General features: G+C 47.5%; 1 long non-coding RNA gene across 1 annotated transcript in view; it reads left to right on the top strand.

The window, feature by feature from the left end:
* Positions 1–242: 242 nt before the first annotated feature.
* LOC144819328 (uncharacterized) overlaps positions 243–19,345 on the top strand; it is a 114,952-nt gene continuing 95,849 nt past the window's right edge. Inside the window, exon 1 of the long non-coding RNA XR_013607295.1 lies at positions 243–335. This is a non-coding gene — a long non-coding RNA (uncharacterized LOC144819328). The remainder of the gene's footprint in view (positions 336–19,345) is intronic.

Genomic DNA, 19,345 nt, shown 5'->3' with positions numbered 1-19,345 from the left:
CTGCACTGATTCTAGCCATATTGATTTTAATTGCCTGCATTGCTGCTCATCACGCTCTACACTGTCTCCTGCTGCTTAGCCACTTAGCTGCTCTTTCTTTTACTTCAGGGCCGACCCCGTTTCTCTGCGGCTGACGTGGCGTTTGTGTGGAGGGCGGACTCTTTCACTTCAGTTCAGGCCAGACTTCCGGGGAGGACACGGTCTAGTCGTCCCCCGGAAATCACTACTTAACCAGCAGATGGTGCGGACACGCCTTAAAGGCAAGACCTTCGGCACCCGTCCGCGCCCGGACTGCACCCAGTGCCAGAAACTCTGGCCCAACGCCCGCCCAAACTGTAAGTTACTCCGTCAGAGAGCTATATTCTTTTAATAAAATGAAAGGGAGTTGCTGTGTGGTAGGGAAAGCTTTGCTAGCTGCGTATGCAGCTTCTCACTTCCTCAAGCGCAAGGCATTACTGCCTTGCAATCTCCCCAAAACCTTCAGAGTCACAATGCAAATACATCTTCTAACAGTTTATGCTGTATGGTGGCCTTGTCAACACTAGATCCTTGGCAAAGCATAAATATGAGGTAGCTTTCATCATACAAAATTTGGGTCTGGAAATATTATTTATAACAGAAACCTGGGCAGATGCTGCCTCGGACCCCGATTTTATCACCGCTACCCCTGTAGGGTATCGAGCAATCAGAGTAAATAGGTCACTAAAAAGAGGTGGTGGAGTGGCTTTCATTTTCGGAGAACACCTTTCTGTCACCCACTACCCTGCTTCTACTCCTTACTATGAGGCCCCCCACTTCACATTTGAACTTAGCCCTAAACTGACTTTCAGAGGCATTCTAATATATCGACCACCAGGTTCCAGAAATGTTTTTAACTAACCTTGATACCCTCCTTGAACCCAATCTTTTAAATAATGATTTTACCATCCATGGAGATTTCAATTTTTACTTGGAAGATAAAGATAATAGAGAAACTGCAGTACTTTTAGATACACTTGGAGCCGTAGGACTAGCCCAGTTAGTGCAATCCCCCACCCATGAGTCCGGGCACACACTGGATGGCGTGTTTACCTTTAGCTCATGGGCTTACAGTGAAAGAAACTCTTCCACTTACGTGGTCAGACCACTCATTAATTAAATGTAGTCTTCCTAGCACCACAACGGGGCAGGTTGACACTACCAAGCCACCTGTTTTTCCTTGTAAAGCATGGAGTAAAGTGGACAAAACACTCCTTCGCACCCATCTGGAAAGCTCACCACCTCAACTTCAGGGCCATGTGGATTCAGCGGTCACTAAATACACTAACTGGATTTTTGAGGGAGTTAACACCTCGGGACCCACAAAAATAGTGTCCAGAAATAGAAATACTCCTTCCGACCCCTGGTTCTCAGAAAAAATTCGGAAAGAAAAACGGAACGTCGTTGGCGAACAAATTATCACGAGTCAGAAAAGAAAGCATATAGGTTGACCTTAGTGAACTATAAAACCGTACTTATATCTGAAAAAATAAGCTATTTCACTCACCAGATTGAGACAGCCAATAATTCCCCGAAGGAATTATTTTCGGTAATAAACAAACTTACTGTACCTAAAAAATCAGGAAAGAAGGGCAACCAAAAGTTCTGCAATGATATTGCTGCCATATTCAAATCTAAAGTTCTGGACATTTTTAAATGTCTTTAAGGACAGTTCAGGCCCCTGTTTTTCGACTCCAGTGAGCTGCCCCAACCCTGATAAAAGTACTCTGCTTACCTTCTCTGTTTCTTCGGAAGCAGTAGAAAAGTTCATAAACAAAGCCAGGTCAGGATCTCCTTTGGACCCATGCCCACCAGTACTTCTTAAGGAAATAGCAGATCTGGTGAGTCCCGGGCTTGCTGACATTTTCTTTTTTTAAATTTCTTTTTATTAAAGTGAAAAACATGTAAACATAAAAGAAAAAACAGCACAAGGCAGTACATTCATAAATGTGTCACATCAATGCGAGGATAAGGACATACAAATGCAATACAATCGGCAGAATCACGGGAGAGGCAGGGGAGAGGAAGTCTGGAACAGGAGAAATGCTTAAATGGTTGTGGAGGAAACATCAGGTTGGGAGGGAAGCAGTTCAGTCTCTAAATCCACGTGGGGGGGAGCACATATCTCACCACGGTACGAGTTCCATTGATTCCAGATCTTCCCCCATTTACGAGGTCTGCCACGGGCAACGTACACCGTCTTCTCTCTAAACATGCACCAATCCATGTTTTGTTTCCATGCCAAAACCGCAGGCGGCCTCTGGGCGCCCCATAATTGGGCTATGTCTCTCTTGGCAATCATATTGCCCAGGGTCACCCATTGAAGCTGCGCCACATTGTAGTCATTCGGCTCCCACACATTCAACAAGCACCGCCTAGCCTCAGGCAACGACATCACACCCGTGACCTCACTCATAACCTCATGCCCACGAGTCCAATAGCGCGCCACCGCAGGACATTCCCAGATTATATGGACAAAGGTACCCACGAGGCCACAACCACGCCTACACAGCCCATCCAGAGAAAATCCCATGTGCATCAGACGCGGACCGGTAACATAGACCCTGTGAAGAATTTTGAGTTGAACAAACCGAAGGCACGCCGGGATTGCCATCTCCTTAGGGGAAGACACTGCCGCCTGCCAATCCTCATCATCTAGCTCCAAGCCGTCACTGGTCCAAGCCTCTCGGAGGCGACATAGGAGGTCAACCCTGTTATTTATCAACTTTTTATATATCAGCGAAATCGTGCTGTCCGGGACATACCCGTCCAGTATTCGGTCTTCAAGCGGGGATGCCTCCGGAATATCCACACCCAATGGAAAAACAGATAACACCGCATGTCGAATTTGCGCGTAACGAAAAAATTCCCTAGCATTCAAATCATACTCCACCGTCAGCTCCTCAAACGTCTTGACCCTACCTTTGGTCCACACATCAGTCACCCTGCAGATACCAATTACGTCCCACTTATCGAATCCCTTCGTTTTCCATAGGGACCCCAGTCTCTCAGACGCATACAGCGGGGTCGCTCGAGTCAATTTATCCGTGGGGGCTGTGGCGCGATGCCATACCTGTACTGCTATCCTGGTGGGGCCCGTGAGTGCCCTCCCAGCGGATCTTGCGTACAGAACCCTGTTGTAGTCTCCGCCGGGTAACAACCACTTATCCATCTCGAACGCCGGATTCGGCGCGGGACCATAAATACAGTGGTTAATCGCCCCCATCTGAGAGGCCCAATAATAACGACGAATGTCAGGAAGCGCGATTCCGCCATCGTACCACGGGAGTGTCATCTTCGCGAGGGCAATACGGGGACGACCTCCCCATAGAAATTGCCTCTGTAGACTTTCAACCTCCCGAAAATAGCTAGCAGGCATAGTGTCGAAAGTATTCTGCAGCGCATATAAGAATCGGGGCAGCGACATCATCTTGAACAACGCCGCCCGTCCTAGAGGGGATAGAGGTAGCCTATGCCAGGCAGCAACGTCAGACCTGAGGCGCTGAAGCGGAGGTAACAAATTACGCTCATAACGGAGTACGGGGTCCAAGGGGATAAAGATCCACAAATACTTGAATCCCTCCCGCACCACCTGTATAGGACATCCACGAGGCAAAAGGGGAGTGTCGCCCGAGAGAACATAGATACAAGACTTAGACCAGTTAATGACAAGACCGGAATTTTTACGGAAAGAGTTCAAGACGTCGAACAGGACTATCAACGACTTCCGAGGTGACGTAAGATACAACAGGAGATCCTCCGCGTACAAGGACACACGGTCTTCAAAGTCTGAAGTCCATCGGATGCCCTTCAAAGATGGCTCCCACCTCAGCCAGGCCGCCAGGGGTTCCAAGGCAAGAGCAAAAAGAAGGGGGGACAAGGGGCAGCCCTGGCGCGTCCCTCTGCCAAGGGCAAACGGAGCAGAAACTCGGCCGTTTACAACCACTTGAGCTAAAGGATCAGTGCAGAGCAACTTCACCCAACTAATAAATATTGGGCCAAAACCGAACTTTGCGAGGGCCGCCTAAAGATATGGCCATTCCAGCATATCAAACGCCATTGTGGCGTCCAAAGAAGCCAAAATGGCCGGCTCACGTAACGTCGCCGCCCTCGCGAGGGCGCCATGCAGGCGCCGGAGGTTCAATGCTGTGTTGCGGTGTGGTATAAAGCCGGATTGATCGGGGTGAACCAAGTCGCCGATGAAGGTTATTAAGCGATTAGCAAGCAGTTTGGCCAGGATCTTAGGCTCGGAATTTAAAAGAGATATGGGTCTATAAGAGGTGCAGCGGTCGCGCGGCCTCCTCCTTGTGGATGACAACAATAGAAGCCAGTCTTTGATCAGGAGGGAGGGAACCCGCTTCCAACGATTCCAAGAACATCGACCTAAGATAAGGGGCTATCGTATCCGGGCGAAGCTTGTGGAGCTCAAAGGGGAGTCCATTCGGGCCCGTGGCCTTCCCCGACCGAACCGCGCGGACAGCAATAGCCACCTCCTCGACAGTAGGTGTGGCATCGATGAATTCTCTTTCAGGGTCTGACAAACAGGGCAACGCGATATCCCACAAAAGTAGCCGAGAGTCCTGCTCAGTTCTATCCGACACAGGGGAATAGACATTCCGGAAATATTCCGCAAAACACTCCACTATCTCAGCAGGGCCAGTTATTCTCGCTCCATTCGCACTCTCAATCACCGGAACCACACGACTAGCACACTCCTTCTTATCCAACCACGCGAGCAATTTCCCCGCTTTGTCACCCACATCATACAGACGTCCTTGCTGCTCTCTGCTCATTACTTTTGCAGCGTCAGTAACCAGTGCTCTATAATCAAGTTGCTTAAGACCAAGGAGATGCAGCCTATCTTGGGTAACCCCCGAATCCCACTCCCCTTCCAAAGCAGTTATTTCATTTTCGATTCGAACAACCGCCTCCTGTTTACGCTTCTTAACATTGCTAACTAAGGAAAGGGCCTGTCCCCGAATGACAGTCTTGTACGCTTCCCACAGTGAGACAGAAGAGGACACAGAACCCACATTCTCCGCAAAGTAATGATCTAGCGCTTTAATCAGTTCCGCCTGCACCTTAGGGTCCCGGAGATACCAGGGGTTAATCGGAGCCACCCGACCCTCCATTCCCAGCTTCGTGTTCATGATCAACCATAATGGGGAGTGGTCCGAAACACCCCATGCCAGATGTTTAATCTCCCTGATAGAGGAGGCCTGCGGAGAGGGCATCAGCACGTAATCTAGTCTTGAAAGACTACCGTGGGCACCGGAATGGAACGTGTACTGCAACTGCCACAGGTGGAGCAATCTCCAACAATCGACCAGTCCCAGAGTGTCCAAGAAGCCACCTAACCAGGAATGAGACTTCGCAATTTCCCTGGGAGGGTAGCGATCGCACATCCCGGACACCACTGAATTAAAATCTCCACCCACCACCAGCTGACTCTCTGGAACTCCCAGGATCACTTTCCCCAAATCGGCAAAAGTCGTAGTCTGCAGGCCAGGCGGAACATAGACAGAGAGGAGGGTGATGACCCTCCCCTCCCAGCGCCAACAATGGCGGCGTACCGCCCTCTATCGTTGAGGATAATATCATCAACCTCAAGAGGGAGGGAGTTCCTAACTAGAATACCAACCCCCCTAGAGCAAGAGGTGAAACCGGAGTGCGCTAAGAGACGATAACCACGCCTGTTCATAGCATGGCACGTATTGCCTATTAAGTGCGTCTCCTGTAGCAACACCACATCAGGGGATAAACGACAAATCAATTGTAGTACCACTCCCCGTTTTATCCTATCTCCAAACCCATTGACGTTCCAACACAATAACCTCAATCCCCTACCCCCATCCCAGAAACCAACCCCGCCCCCATCCCACAACAGATGCAACACAGAAGTACAGGAGATCATCAGTACATTGCCTTGAGAGAAACAAAAGAACAGTAACTTCGCCCCTTCTACCCCCCAACAGACCCCCAACATCATACCCCCACCCTGCACCCCTGCGTGAGACTCAAAAGCCACCCCAACTTGCAGTGTGCCTGTCGCCCTAACATACAACTAATCTACGAAAAGAACCCTAGAGGAGGAAAGACTCACCCACCCCCTGCCCATACCCCCGAAAGACAGTACAGTAGCAATCAGATTTGCATAGCATCAAACCACTGCTGAAAGTCAATATGTTGATCCGGGAGCCGAATTCGCCCCCTATTCCTGCTCCACCGGGCCGCCCTCAGCCCCTTCGGAATATTCAGAGTGTTCTTGCCGCATGGGCAGTGTGTCAAGCCAGTCTCCTGCAGCCTCAGGATGGTTAAAGAAAAATGTCCGATCTTCGTACACCACACATAGCCGGGCCGGGAAGAGCATAGCATACTTCATGTCCCTGTCTCTCAATCTCTTTTTCACCCCTCGGAACCCCAATCGCTGTTTCTGTACCTGCTGGGTGAAGTCCGGGTAAAAACTCACTGTAGTGTTTTCAAAGGCAGTGGGATCACTCTGTCGCGACGCTTGCAGGATCGCGTCTCTGTCCCGAAAGTTGAAAATCCTAGCAATAATGGGTCGCGGGGTGGCCCCCTGCTTGGGCATTCCTCCCGGTATCCTATGAGCCCGTTCCACAGCGAAGAACTTACTGAGACCCTTGGGAGCGAGGTGGTTCACAACAAGGTCCTCCACAAGCAGGTCAACCGAAGAAGCATCTGTTTTTTCAAGGACACCGACCACACGAATGTTGTTCCGTCGTGCACAGCTTTCAAAATCTTCCAGGCGACGAGAGAAAAAGTCGTGTGAAGATCGCAGGTTGCTGACCTCCGCCTGTAGATCAGAGACGTCGGTGGTGAGACTGGAGGTCTTCAAATTGAGAGATTTGACCTTTTCATTGGTCTTAGCTAGATCTGCCCTGATCAGGGTGACATCAATAGCAACTGTGTCCAGTTTGTGGGCCAAGGCCTCATACTGTTGACCCAGCGAGGCCTTCATGCCAGCAATGGCGCCCATGATGTCTCGCAGCGTCAAGTCCTCACCCGTCAAGGAATCATCTCCAACGTTGCTCGGGGGTTTATTCGGTCCCCCCGGAGAGCCCTTGGAGAGAGTGTATCTGTCCATGACGTTTGACTGTATGGAGCTCCCACGAAGAGCCGGCTTGGTCTTGCGCTTCTCACCCTCGGGCTTGGTGGCCATCTTGGGTACAGCGCCCCGGAGGGGAGCCTTGGACCTGGTGAAAATGGCTACACTTGATGCGCCCAAAACGGGTTCGTAAGATAAAGTGGGCACTTCACACCACCCGATGAACCACAATAGGCCAGCGCAGCACTCGAGGTGGAGCAGCAAAGCAGAATGTGACCAGGGCAGGTCAGGGCAAACCAGAGTCGGAGAGGTCTCAAAGCCAAAAACGAAACCGAAAGTGAATGGCAGGGCAAGGAGACTCGGGCAAGCCGTTGTTGTTCGATTACTGCCCGACTGGCAGAGAAATCGAGCCCGGGCCAGCACCGAGGAGCAGGCCAGAAAAGTTCAGGAGCCCGTAACTTCGGCTCCCAAAATCAAAACCGGAATCCGAAAACGGCTATTAGGTCAGCCGGGTTGTGCCAGTAATGACCCGTCGTCGTGGCCAGGATAAGATGCAGGATAAGCGGCGGAGGTGGCGGAGGTCCGGGAGCCCTGTGCTCACGCGACCATACCGGTTGCGCGCGAAGCTCCTCCTTCGACATTTTCAACTCTATGTTTTACTCTGGTACCTTTCCTGTTAGCTGGAAAGAGACGTCCATTCTTCCTTTGTTAACAAAGCCTACCTTAGATGCATCTAACCCTAATAACTATCAACCTATTGCCAGACTGCTAACACTGGCTAAAATAGTGGACAAAATTATAAATATTCAATTATCACAATTCATTAGTGATAACAACTTGCTGGATCATTCCTAGTTCGGGTTTCAGAAAGAACACAGGACAGAAACGGCGCTTATTAAGGCTATCGAAGAGATCAGAGCTGAGATGGACGAAGTAGGCACAGCTGCTCTTTGCTTCTCGATCTATCTGCCGCTTTTGACACGGTTGATCACGTTCTTTTGCAGCAGCGGTTGGAGAAGTTGGAGTAGCCGCTACTGCCCTGGCACTGCTGTCCTCCTTCCTGAAGGACCGGAGATCAACGGTGTCATTTGACGGTTTCGACTCGTCTCCTTATACCCTGCCATATGGAGTGCCAGAGGGCAGCTTATTAAGCCCTTCTTTGTTCAACATTAAGTTTTCAAACTGGCCATACTGATCCGGGAATTTGGGTTTAGTTTGACATCATACGCCGATGACACCCAGATTGTGGTAGCTGCATACAAAACACCAAACCTCGCCTATCCAGCAGTTCCAGAACTGTATGGGCACAATCAACAGATGGATGAATGCACATTGCCTCAAACTTAATTCCGAAAAACCTGAGGTTTTGATCTTTGGTAACATGCAGCCAACCTGGGGCAATATGTGGTGGCCAGCAGAGATGGGTACACCTCCCAAACCAGCAGCCAAAGTCAAGATCTTGGGTGTCTGGATTGATAATAAATTAACTCTTTATCAGCAGACCAATACCATTGTCTCTGCCTCCTATTTTCTTATAAAGAAAATAAGGAAGATACTCCTGTACATTACAACGTGTACCAGAAAAACGATAGTAACATCTCTCATTCAGTCCAAACTAGACTACTGTAATGGGCTATATCTGTATGTTCAGAAGCAGTGTCTAAGGAAGCTTCAGATAGTTCAAAATTCAGCTGCACGCCTATTGTTCAACATCCCTAGGCACAAAGCGGTTTCTAAGGAAATGCGCAATCTGCACTGGCTCCCTGTTCCTCAGCGTATTAAGTTCAAGGCACCGTGTCTCACCTGCAAAGCTTTGAATCGCACAGGCCCTTCTTTTCTCCAGAATCTTTTTGTATGGTACCAACCGAACAGACACCTACGTTCCGCGGGGGCTAGACTCCTTACAGTGCCCAGAATTCGTACTGCACACTGGGGTGGCTGCAGTTTTCACTACGGCACCTCTAAACTTTGTAACTCCCTTCCAATGGAACTTAGAGACGCTAGCTCCTTAGTGAGTTTTAGGAGAAAGTTAAATACTGGTCTGTTTCAGGACCAGACGCTAAACATACTTACTGTGGTCTTCAGCGCCAAGACACCGCCGGGTATTCGTGCGCTCTTACAAATCCCATTAACATTAACATTGATCTAAGACTACAGTCTCTAAAGGGGGTCCTCCACTCTGGCTTAACACTCTACACCCTAAGAACCACCTGGTGGTGTTACCAGTACCCTGATTTAGCCCTGTTTAGGGAGAAACGTGTTGGCTGCAGGTGTACTCGGTTGAAGTCATTAAAGAAGAATTTTATATCATCTGAAGACTCAAGAACATTTATTTGGTCATTTAACTGTCTATATCTGTTGCCTCTCTTTCTTTTGTGTTTTGTGTAACCTTATTACATGGTCTATAAGCGGCAGACCTTAAAGGAGGGCAATAGTTTTTACAGAGAAAATGAGTTTGTTGATATATACTGAAGTGACCAACTGGGCTGAGCGGCTTTATTCATCCTTAGCTGCTTTTTCTTTGATATTTCAGGAGTACCTTTGAAGCAGACTCTCCGTATTTCAATTGAAAGTACTGCCCCAGGGCAGCACGTGTTTGCAGCTTCCTGAGGTTCGGTACAAAAGGGGGTGGAGATGGATGTAGCATCTGAACCAATCAAACACTCACACCCAGTCAAAAGATCTGGGTTTAATCCATCACCGTTCTTTAGCCCACTTGCCACCCCAGTTCAGACATGGCTATATGCAAATCAGTCTGACCATGTGCCTCATGGGAACAGTCCAGCCCGAACTGCCAAGCCATGTCTACCCTGGACCGGAAACAAGCTTCCGAGGACCGGTTTCTGGCATTACAGCCTTCTTCAGCCCGGCTTGCTTGAATCCAGTGGCAAAGTGAGCAAGGGACTCACATCTGAGCATACCCTGCCACACTGATGGCGGCCAAAGCGGTACAAAAGGGGGTGGTGATGGACGGAGCATCTGAACCAATCAAACACACACACCCAGTCAAAAGATCTGGGTTTAATCCATCACCGTTCTTTAGCCCACTCTGCCACCCCAGTTCAGACGAATGTATGACGGTACGACGCATACCGTCACAACGCGTGCTGTTACAACGCGTCTTTTACAACGCAAGTCGTGACAACGACTTGCGTTAGGGGCGCAGATCGTGAATAGTATCATTTACTATTCTAACACCAGTCCCCCTGGACACTAGGGAAGGTGTTGGAATAGTAAATATACTACTCTTAATCCTGTAGCGCCCTCCAGCGCAAGTCGTGGTTACGACTTGCGTTGTAAAGGACGCGTCGTAACAGCACTGCGTTGAAACATCCGCGGTGTAAAGGATGTTAACCGTTCAGACATGGCTATATGCAAATCAGTCTGACCATGTGCCTCATGGGAACAGTCCAGCCCGAACTGCCAAGCCATGTCTTCCCTGGACCGGAAACAAGCTTCCGAGGACCGGTTCCTGGCATTGCAGCCGTCTTCAGCCCGGCTTGCTTGAATCCAGTGGCAAAGTGAGCAAGGGACTCACGTCTGAGCATACCCTGCCACACTTATGGCGGCCAAAGCGGTACAAAAGGGGGTGGTGATGGACGGAGCATCTGAACCAATCAAATACTCACACGCAGTCAAAAGATCTGGGTTGCTCACTTTGCCACTGGATTCAAGCAAGCCGGGCTGAAGACGGCTGGAATGCCAGAAACCGGTCCTCGGAAGCTTGTTTCCGGTCCAGGGAAGGCATGGCTTGGCAGTTCGGGCTGGACTGTTCCCATGAGGCACAGGGTCAGACTGATTTGCATATAGCCATAACTGAACTGGGGTGGCAGAGTGGGCTAAAGAACGGTGATGGATCAAACCCAGATCTTTTGTCTGGGTGTGAGTGTTTGATTGGTTCAGATGCTCCGTCCATCACCACCCCCTTTTGTACCGCTTCCTGAGGTTCAGCATATTCAACATAATAGGGCACACTTTCCCTGTTTGAGCATGGTGCACCAGTCCTCACTCGGAACACAGAACTATCCCACATTGGATCGTACACACGTCTTCTCCTACAAACGGTGCCACATAAACAAGAGGGTTATCCGCCCGTCCACGCCGCATTGATTTACGCTTTTTTAACTCCCTTAGATTCCCAATATTAGAGAGTTTGTCACCACAAAACTAGCTTCTGACGGTGGAAAAATAGAATTCCACCTTTGTGTACGATTTTGACACATCTGACTTCTATTTAGGACCGGGGAATCTATAGACTCATCCCTAGATCGGATCCCTCTACTCCTACAAGTCTACTACGCCTTTGAGTCCTGGGCCCTGCCGGGTCGGAAATTTCACCGGTGGAGCAACTTCCCTTGAGATTGATTCTTTCAACATAGCCCTGAGGAGTTGCAGGAGAATAATCCCACTAGCAACGAAACACGTGTTGGCTGGACTGCTTTGAAGAACATTAAACACTGTGGGGCAGATTTATGAAGGCCTTGCGCCGCCGGTGCGTCACTTTTAACATGGGAAAAAGTGACGCACCGGTGGCGCAAGGCCTTCATAAATAAGGCCCTGTCTTTCTTACGCACCAGATGACAAACTTGTTGTTTTTTCCACAGGCTTTGTTTTCAGTGTACAAATGTCTACACAGACACATCGTATCATATGTAACAGTTGTGTGCTAGGGTATTTTGTTGTGTATTTCTAGTGTGCTGGCCTTTGCTGTCACACAATTGGGGGGTTATAGGGCTTAACCCCTAACCCTTTTTTGCACTACATTTCTACCCAAGATTCCAGACCCACTTTTTTGCGTCCACTTTTAGCAGTGCGCCCTTTTCCTGACTTAAAAACCCTTTGAATTCTCTCACCAGTTTGAAGGTGCTCCATGGCGTAATCAGGAAAAGTGCTCCCTAGACAAAATAGAGCCCAGGTGTTAAACCATACTCATTTGTGAATGTATATAAGAAAATGATTTCACCATCGGAACAGCGGTACCCCACTGTAACTTTACCAACCTCAATTCACTGTAATGAAAGATGTGCTACAAAGAAGGGAAAGTCCCCTCGTGGAAGGCTGACAAGAGGCAGGACAGGGGCATATAAAGGGCAGCCTGGTGTCCTCCTAACATAGCAGCTCCAACTTTTCAGCACAATAGAAGGAGCATCACATGGTTCTGTCTTGTACTCTTTCTTCCCTTTAAGAGCACCACAAACACCGCTGGTTACGTTCCCTCCCAAGCCGTCCCATCTCCGCACACCCAACTCCATTTAGCCAACACGCAATCCATTGCAACTGTGCTACCAGATAGTAGAGCTCATAGTCAAGGGGTTCCCAGATCACCCTCAGTAATAGGCCTTTCAAATATTCAATGCAAAACTCACTGCTGTCCCCATCCCATGTAAGCTCCCTAATAAGGGAATCAAATTGTTTAAACCAGCAGCACAGAAGCCACACTCGCAAATTTCTGAACAAATAAAGGAGTCTGGGTAGCATAATCATTTTAATTAGGGATAATCTAGCCATGCTTGCTACCTGTTAAAAGCGCCAAAAAGTTGTGTTGCCTCCTAGTGCCATGAGTAGATTGCTATCTCGGAGATCCGAAGCAACGGGATAAAATTTCACTGCCAGATATTCAAAGGTGTGAGGAGAACACTGAATCCCGAAATTGAGTAAGTGGGATTCTATGCTGTCAGGAAGAAACGAGAAAACAAAGCTTTTTCCCATATTAAAAGTGACGCACCGGCAGTGCAGGGAGCTTGCAAATAAGACCCAAAGGTTTTAGACCTATTGGTGTTAATCCCATAAACAGTCTCATATTCTAATAACAGCTGAAACGATGGTGTTATGCTCCTCTAGTATAAAGCATCCCTTCCTGCCACTATGTTAACTGTACTCTGACTTCCTAGCTATAAAATGCCTATCACTGAAGTTCAAGGACCAGGTAAAGAAATTTGACCTGATCGGCCGGTGGTTTACAGCATTCCTATATTCCAGCTAAAGCGGGAATTCGCGCATTTCCGGATAAAGCTAGCACCTCATGGACAACAGTGCATGAGCAAAGCCGACCCCTGGCAGCAAGGTCTTAAAGGGGCCACCTGGTGAATGATGTCAAAGTAGATCTCAAAACCCAAGCTCCCGCCAAGAAACAAAGCAATGTTCTCAAATGTCTATTGTTGGCGATTGTTAGAGATACAGAACTAGGCAAAGGAAACTTTTCACGAGGGCCCCTTTAAAAATCTTTCTGTTTTAAAATTGGGAACAAAGGGCTATATTATCAAGAACGGCGTTAAAAATTATCGCCGTTTTAGCAGCAGAAAACTGCCACTAAAGCAGCGATAATAGGCTAGATAATATGCCCTGGAGAATTCCAATAGAAGTCCATGTTCTGGTGTGAACATGGACTTCTATTGGAATTCTCCGGGGCATATTATCAAGCCCATTATCACCGCTTTAGCAGCAGTTTTGTCGCTAAACCGGCGATAATTTTAACGCTGTTCTTGTTAATATGCCTCAGAGTTACTAGTTGCAGCGCTTAGATGCCTTGGGGTATTTAGCGCTCTATACGTCTAAGTCTGATGATGCAGTGAAGCTATTACAGACCTCTGTCTCTAATTGGGATTCCGTAAACTGACGGGTCATTCTCCAATCTGCTGAATCGCTTTCACTGGAGGAAATAAATGTGCTGTTTGATGGGGCTATCGAATACTCAGAATATATGAAATATAGGTTAAATATTAAGAAATGTGAAATATGCTGCTTCATCACTTATATATTTTACTACGAAATAATTTATCCAATGGCGCCCTCTGGTGGAGAAATAGAAAGTAGGCCATACTCGAGCTGACGATGACCTGCGAGGCCATAATGCACATGGAAACACTGCTGAAAAGGTCTGCAGTGCAGAATTGCTTAGAACATCACAGGGATTCGTTTTCGTTTCTGCACTCTCACCGCACAGTGCGAGAGGATTTTCCCCATTTATTTTGCTAATTTCTAAAATAGAAACAAGCGTAACAATCGGGAATCATTTATGTGATTCAGTTCAAAATACTTTATTTCCGCCTGTAAGACCATAAAAGTAAAAATACAAATTTATGTGATTGTTAAATCACTTGACAATGGGGCAAATGTATAAAAATATTTATGAGAACCCCCCCCCAGCAAACGTGCAAACTGCCTTTTCATTTATAATACGTACATAAGAATATTTCCATTTTCCCATTTGAGATGTTTTGGGGCGTTTCACAAGGTATGTCAAGGAGTGCTGTAGAAGCGCTAATTTACAAATACCATGGGGCAGATTTACACGCCCCTTGCGCCACCACTACATCACTTTTCGTGACGTACTGGTGGCGCAGGGGACTCCTCCATATTTACAAGGAGATAAAAAGCCACCCTGCGTGACTTTTCCTCTCCTCATAAATATGGCCCCATCACATGCAGCAGTGTGCGTTGAAGGGGCGTTCCATGGGTGTTGCTGGGGGTGTTCCCACGAAGCACCCATGGAACAAGGCACATCTCCAGATTTACGAGAAATCGTAAATCTGGGGATGCGTGTGAATGCTACGCCACCCTAGAGGTGGAGTAGCGAGGCGCAACGAGGAGAAATGTTTTCATTTCTCCTCGTTTTTTCCTCTTTCAATGCGTGATGCATTCTACAGCACGCATTGAGACGAAAAAGCCTCTTGTGATTGTTTTTGTGCAGGAAGGTGTGCCTTCCTGCACAAAAACAATCTCCCCACAACGCAGGCACCCTTGCACCATGGTGCAAGGGTGCCTGCACCGGCGCATGGCTGCAGTTTGTGCGTCAGCGCAGTGAAAGGACAGAGATGCGACATATTCTTGTAAATATGTCGCATCTCTGTGCTTTCCAAACGTACGCAGCACAGTGCAGCAAAATGACTTTCTGCACCATGCTGCGTTACTTTGTTGGAAATCTGCCCCCAAATGCTTTTGAACAGGACAGTTTTGAAGAAGATCTAGACACGTAAAAGCAATATTTTGTGCTCCAAGACTTAGTTTTCCTCATCGCACTCTTTCCTCAAACGTGGGCGAGCTGTTACCTTGAAGACTACAATGCCACATATTCTGTAGCTCTGGATATTCCGCCTCTTCTTCATCACCATTTCGGGCAGCCTCACACTTTTTGCACCTTTGGGCAGCTCCCCTGTGTGCATACAAAGCCATTTCAAAATCCCTGAGGCCAGAAACCAGGAATCGGGACTGTGCAAGGAAGTGCTTAATTTGTAAAATAATAAGTGCCAGGGCTCTGACCAGGAGGCCACTGCAGCTTGCACCACCCATCACTCCTGCCATGGGGTGACCAAGCGTCCTGGATTTGCCTGGACGGTCCCGGTTTTTCACCAAATGTCCCCGCAGATTTCAGGAAATTTAGCTCCTGATCCGGTTTTTAGAGAGGGTTGAAAATAGCAGGTGGTGTTTTTTATGTTGTACAAAGCAGGGATAGTTAGCAGTTGTTTCTATAAAGCAAGTGAATTAACAGGCAAGCTTCTGGGTTTAAAAATTGCATTTTATTTATGTTTTAACCTCCTGTTCTGTACTGCTGAGGAGCGCTGTCATTCTGTGCGCTCACTTGGAGTAAAACTGTAGTCCTTCTTCTATTTTTGTGAAATGTCCTGGTTTTTGGCTTTACAATTCTGGTCACCCTACCCCTGCCATCACTATCAAAACAACTACTATCGATCTTTCCCACCTGCAAGTGGGACAGTTCAGATTATTCCAGGTCCCCAAAGCTAAAGGAATGGCTGGGGAGGCTGGTGTTAGTAATTTTAAATGTATATTGTATTACCAAACAACCGTTGTTTTTGCTTATCTCTAAATTAGATGAACAGCGCCACCATGTGGCAGACAGCCATAAGTGCGGTGTTGATAATTTAGTGCAGGTGCCAAGAGCTGGAAACCAATTACCTGCCGATGCTGAGCACCGGAAACCATCGGCTCAAATTAAGCACAGGTGCAAGGAAGGCTAAAAGCTATACAAATATTGAAATGCAGGTATGTAATAATGGGCTTAATGTGCAAAGCATCTATGCCGGAGAAGGTCATCTGGCCAAGGCATTCTGAGTTCGTAGTTCTCTTTTATAATGGGATCAACAGGACTACAAATCCCAGAACTCAAAGGAAAAAGCCTGCACTGGTTGAACTACTCAGGTATGGAACTTGGAACCTGGGAGCTTTTTAACTTTGCATATTCAGATTTAAAAGTCAAGGGAGGCCTATTTAGTTTTCAGATGGGCTACATGCTGGCTTTTGGATTTTGAAAACACAGCATCATAAGACACAAGGCAAATAGGAGCATAGACAGCATCAATGAGCAAGTGATTAAAGGGCAACTTAGAGAAGAAAAGAAAATGGCCAGCGCTCACAATTCACCGGAAATAAGCTACACTTGATTTCGGTTTTTACAAAAAGCAGTCTTCCTTTGAGCTCTCTCAAGCACACATTCACTCTAGAAGAACGGCTATATTTCTCATCTGGGGTATACCTCGCAGATTAAATATACTTTCATGATCTTAAAAAAAATGTACGTGAGTGCGCACATTTTTTAATCCTACATTTCCTATACGTTATATATCGAACCCTGTTGAAATAAAAGTCAGTGGGAAGTAGCCTGTGCAGTGAGCTATTTAAGTAGGCATGTGCTATGTTGTGACCTTTGAGTTTTTGAACCTCATAATTGTTCAAAGTGATCTTAATATGGTCTTTCCCTCTTCTTCCTCAACTTTCCAAACTCCCACTGTACTATGATGAATTAACTAGAATGATTTTATTTCCTAAATGGCACCAATCAAATACCATCTTAACCTGTAGCTAAGTATTTCGTTCACAGTAATGTGTATATCTAGGCAGCACCTCTTTAGCCGAATGTGTTCTCTTATAACTTGTTCTTTTGAATGAAATGGCCTTTCTTTACTTTTTATGCCTAAAATCAAGCAATCAAATATCAGCCTATATCAGATAAGCATCTCTCAGGTTTGGGTATGTATAGAGTTAGCAGTCAATTTTGTGGCGTAAGATGCCCCTGCAGACAAACGTGCAAAACTTTCTTATAGTTAGTGAGAGGGTTTCAGAGATCACACGGCAAGTAGAGGTTACTGGGCTCCGATTGTGACAGACTGAGGGGCATATTTATGAGAGGCTTTTGTTACGCTTGCACCGGTACAAAGCCACTTTGCGTGACTTTGAATGCTGTTAAAAATCTAGAGTAAGGCAACGCAGCACAAATCGCTGCATTGCCTTACTCTGCACAAGGGAGACGTTCCATGGGCGTTGCTGCAGGTGTTTTCATGCAAATCCCATGGTTTTTGATGCATTCACAGATTTACAAGGACTTGTAAACCTGGAAATTTGCCAAAATCTTACGACTCCCCAGGTGAGGCGTAACAAGGAGAAATATCTTTATTTTTTCCTCTTTCTATGTGTGCAGCCTTCTGCAGCACACATAAAAGAGGAAAAGGCTTTGCAGGATTGCTTTTGGGCAGGAAGGTGCCCCCCTTCCTGCACAAAAGCAATCCTGCTTGCAAAGGAGGCCCTCATGCACCGTGGTGCAAGGGTGCCCGCATTGCCACTAGGCTGGCAAAGCGGTGCCAGCACAAGGGGAATGGACAGGAACGCGCCATATCAGATAAATAACAGTGCATTCCTGCCCTTTCCCAATGATGCAGGGCAGCGCAGCAAGGTGACTTGCTGGCCCGATCTGCGCCACTATTTTCATAAATATGCCCCTGAGTTGTTTACTCTGAGGTATCTGAAGCAACCATACTTTAAGACACAAATTGATTAGCAAGTTCTCTCCTGAATCACTTGGCTTTCTCAGGGTAGCAATGCAGTGCAGTTAAAGGGTTACACAATATTGTGGATAGAAACTCAGAACAAAGCCAAATACCCCTTAATAAATCGATGTGCAGATAGTGCTTTACTTTAAAAAAAATACTTTAAGAGTTGCAGAACTAAATACTGTACATACAATGGAGTTTAACACCGGAAACCAGAACTTGCTAGCCTTTCCTGGCTAGAGTACACATGTATGTATACAACTCAATCCCTAAGTGCTATATTGTACTCAATATTAGGTCAATGGTAATGTTTTTTCAATGGTGTTTATGAATAGTGACTACAGTGCCCAAAACGAAGCCCATCCCAAAAACGGGCCCATCCATGTTTGGTAATGCAGATCAGCGTACAAAGGTTAAGCAGGGTGAAGGGGCAGTATACCTCTGGTCAGGGACCTGCTCTCTTCCCCAGGAGCTTTGTTGTTGTGCCGCTGCTGCTGAGAGGTGGCTGATAGGTGTTCAAGCCTTGCCTCTGCTGTGTCCGCTGTTACCCGTCTGCCTCATTCTGCCCGTTTATCCTTGTGACTTGGCTGTCTTTTTGGTAATAATTTGTAAATTGTGGTTGCTGTGACTTGTTGGGCCTCGTGACTTAGGCTGTCTTTTTAATAATTATCTGTAATTTAAATTGTTACAGTGCCCGTTTTATCCTTTTTCTTTGTGCTTTATCCTTGTGTCTTCACTGAGTGGTGTGGCTCACTGGTTAGAGGCGGCAGACCCGGAAGCAGAGAATGGCCCGGGACCAGGGTTCAATTCCCGACACGGCAGGGTCGTGGACCAGGGTCAGCGGACTCGATAATTCTCGCCTCGGGGCCTACTCTAACCAGGGATCACACTCGGCAACTCTGGGCATTAGCTTGCCTCATCTCTACAACGGCCCCCCACATTCGCCGGGGATGCCTGGTTTCACCTTGGAGATACCCAGTAGAGACCATCTCACAGGGATAGCCAGGACGGGTTCCCCAGCAGTCTACAGTGCCGCGACACCTCAGGGCAGCAGTGTGCTTTACAAGACACATACATTTACATTTTACATTTACTGATGTGCCTGTTATCTATGCCCTTGCTAGCTTTTCTGTGCCCGTTCTCTCACTGCCCTTTTCCTGCCGCTGGTCCCCCATGGCCCCTCCCCCCTGCTGTTCCTGCTCCTGCCTCCCAGCTGAGCTTCCCACCCCTTTTTCTATTTAATGACAGCCGCTGCGAGGGTGAGCAAGCACGATCTCTGATCTCTGGTCAGAGACCTGCTCCCTCCCCCAGCAGCTTCGCTGTTGTGCAGCTGCCGCTGAGAGGTGGCTGGTAGGTGTTCGGGCCTTGCCTCCGCTGTGTCTGCTGTTACCTGTAGGCCTCGTTCTGCCCATTTATCCTTGTGACTTGACTGTCTTTTTGGTAATAATTTGTAAATTTTTAAATATGTAAAATTAATAAC

This window comes from Lissotriton helveticus, chromosome 2_1 (assembly GCF_964261635.1).
Source record: "Lissotriton helveticus chromosome 2_1, aLisHel1.1, whole genome shotgun sequence".
In the NCBI taxonomy this organism is placed as follows: Eukaryota; Metazoa; Chordata; class Amphibia; order Caudata; family Salamandridae; genus Lissotriton; species Lissotriton helveticus.
The sequence above is the reverse complement of the archived record's forward strand: the minus strand, read 5'-3'. Positions and strand labels throughout refer to the sequence as shown.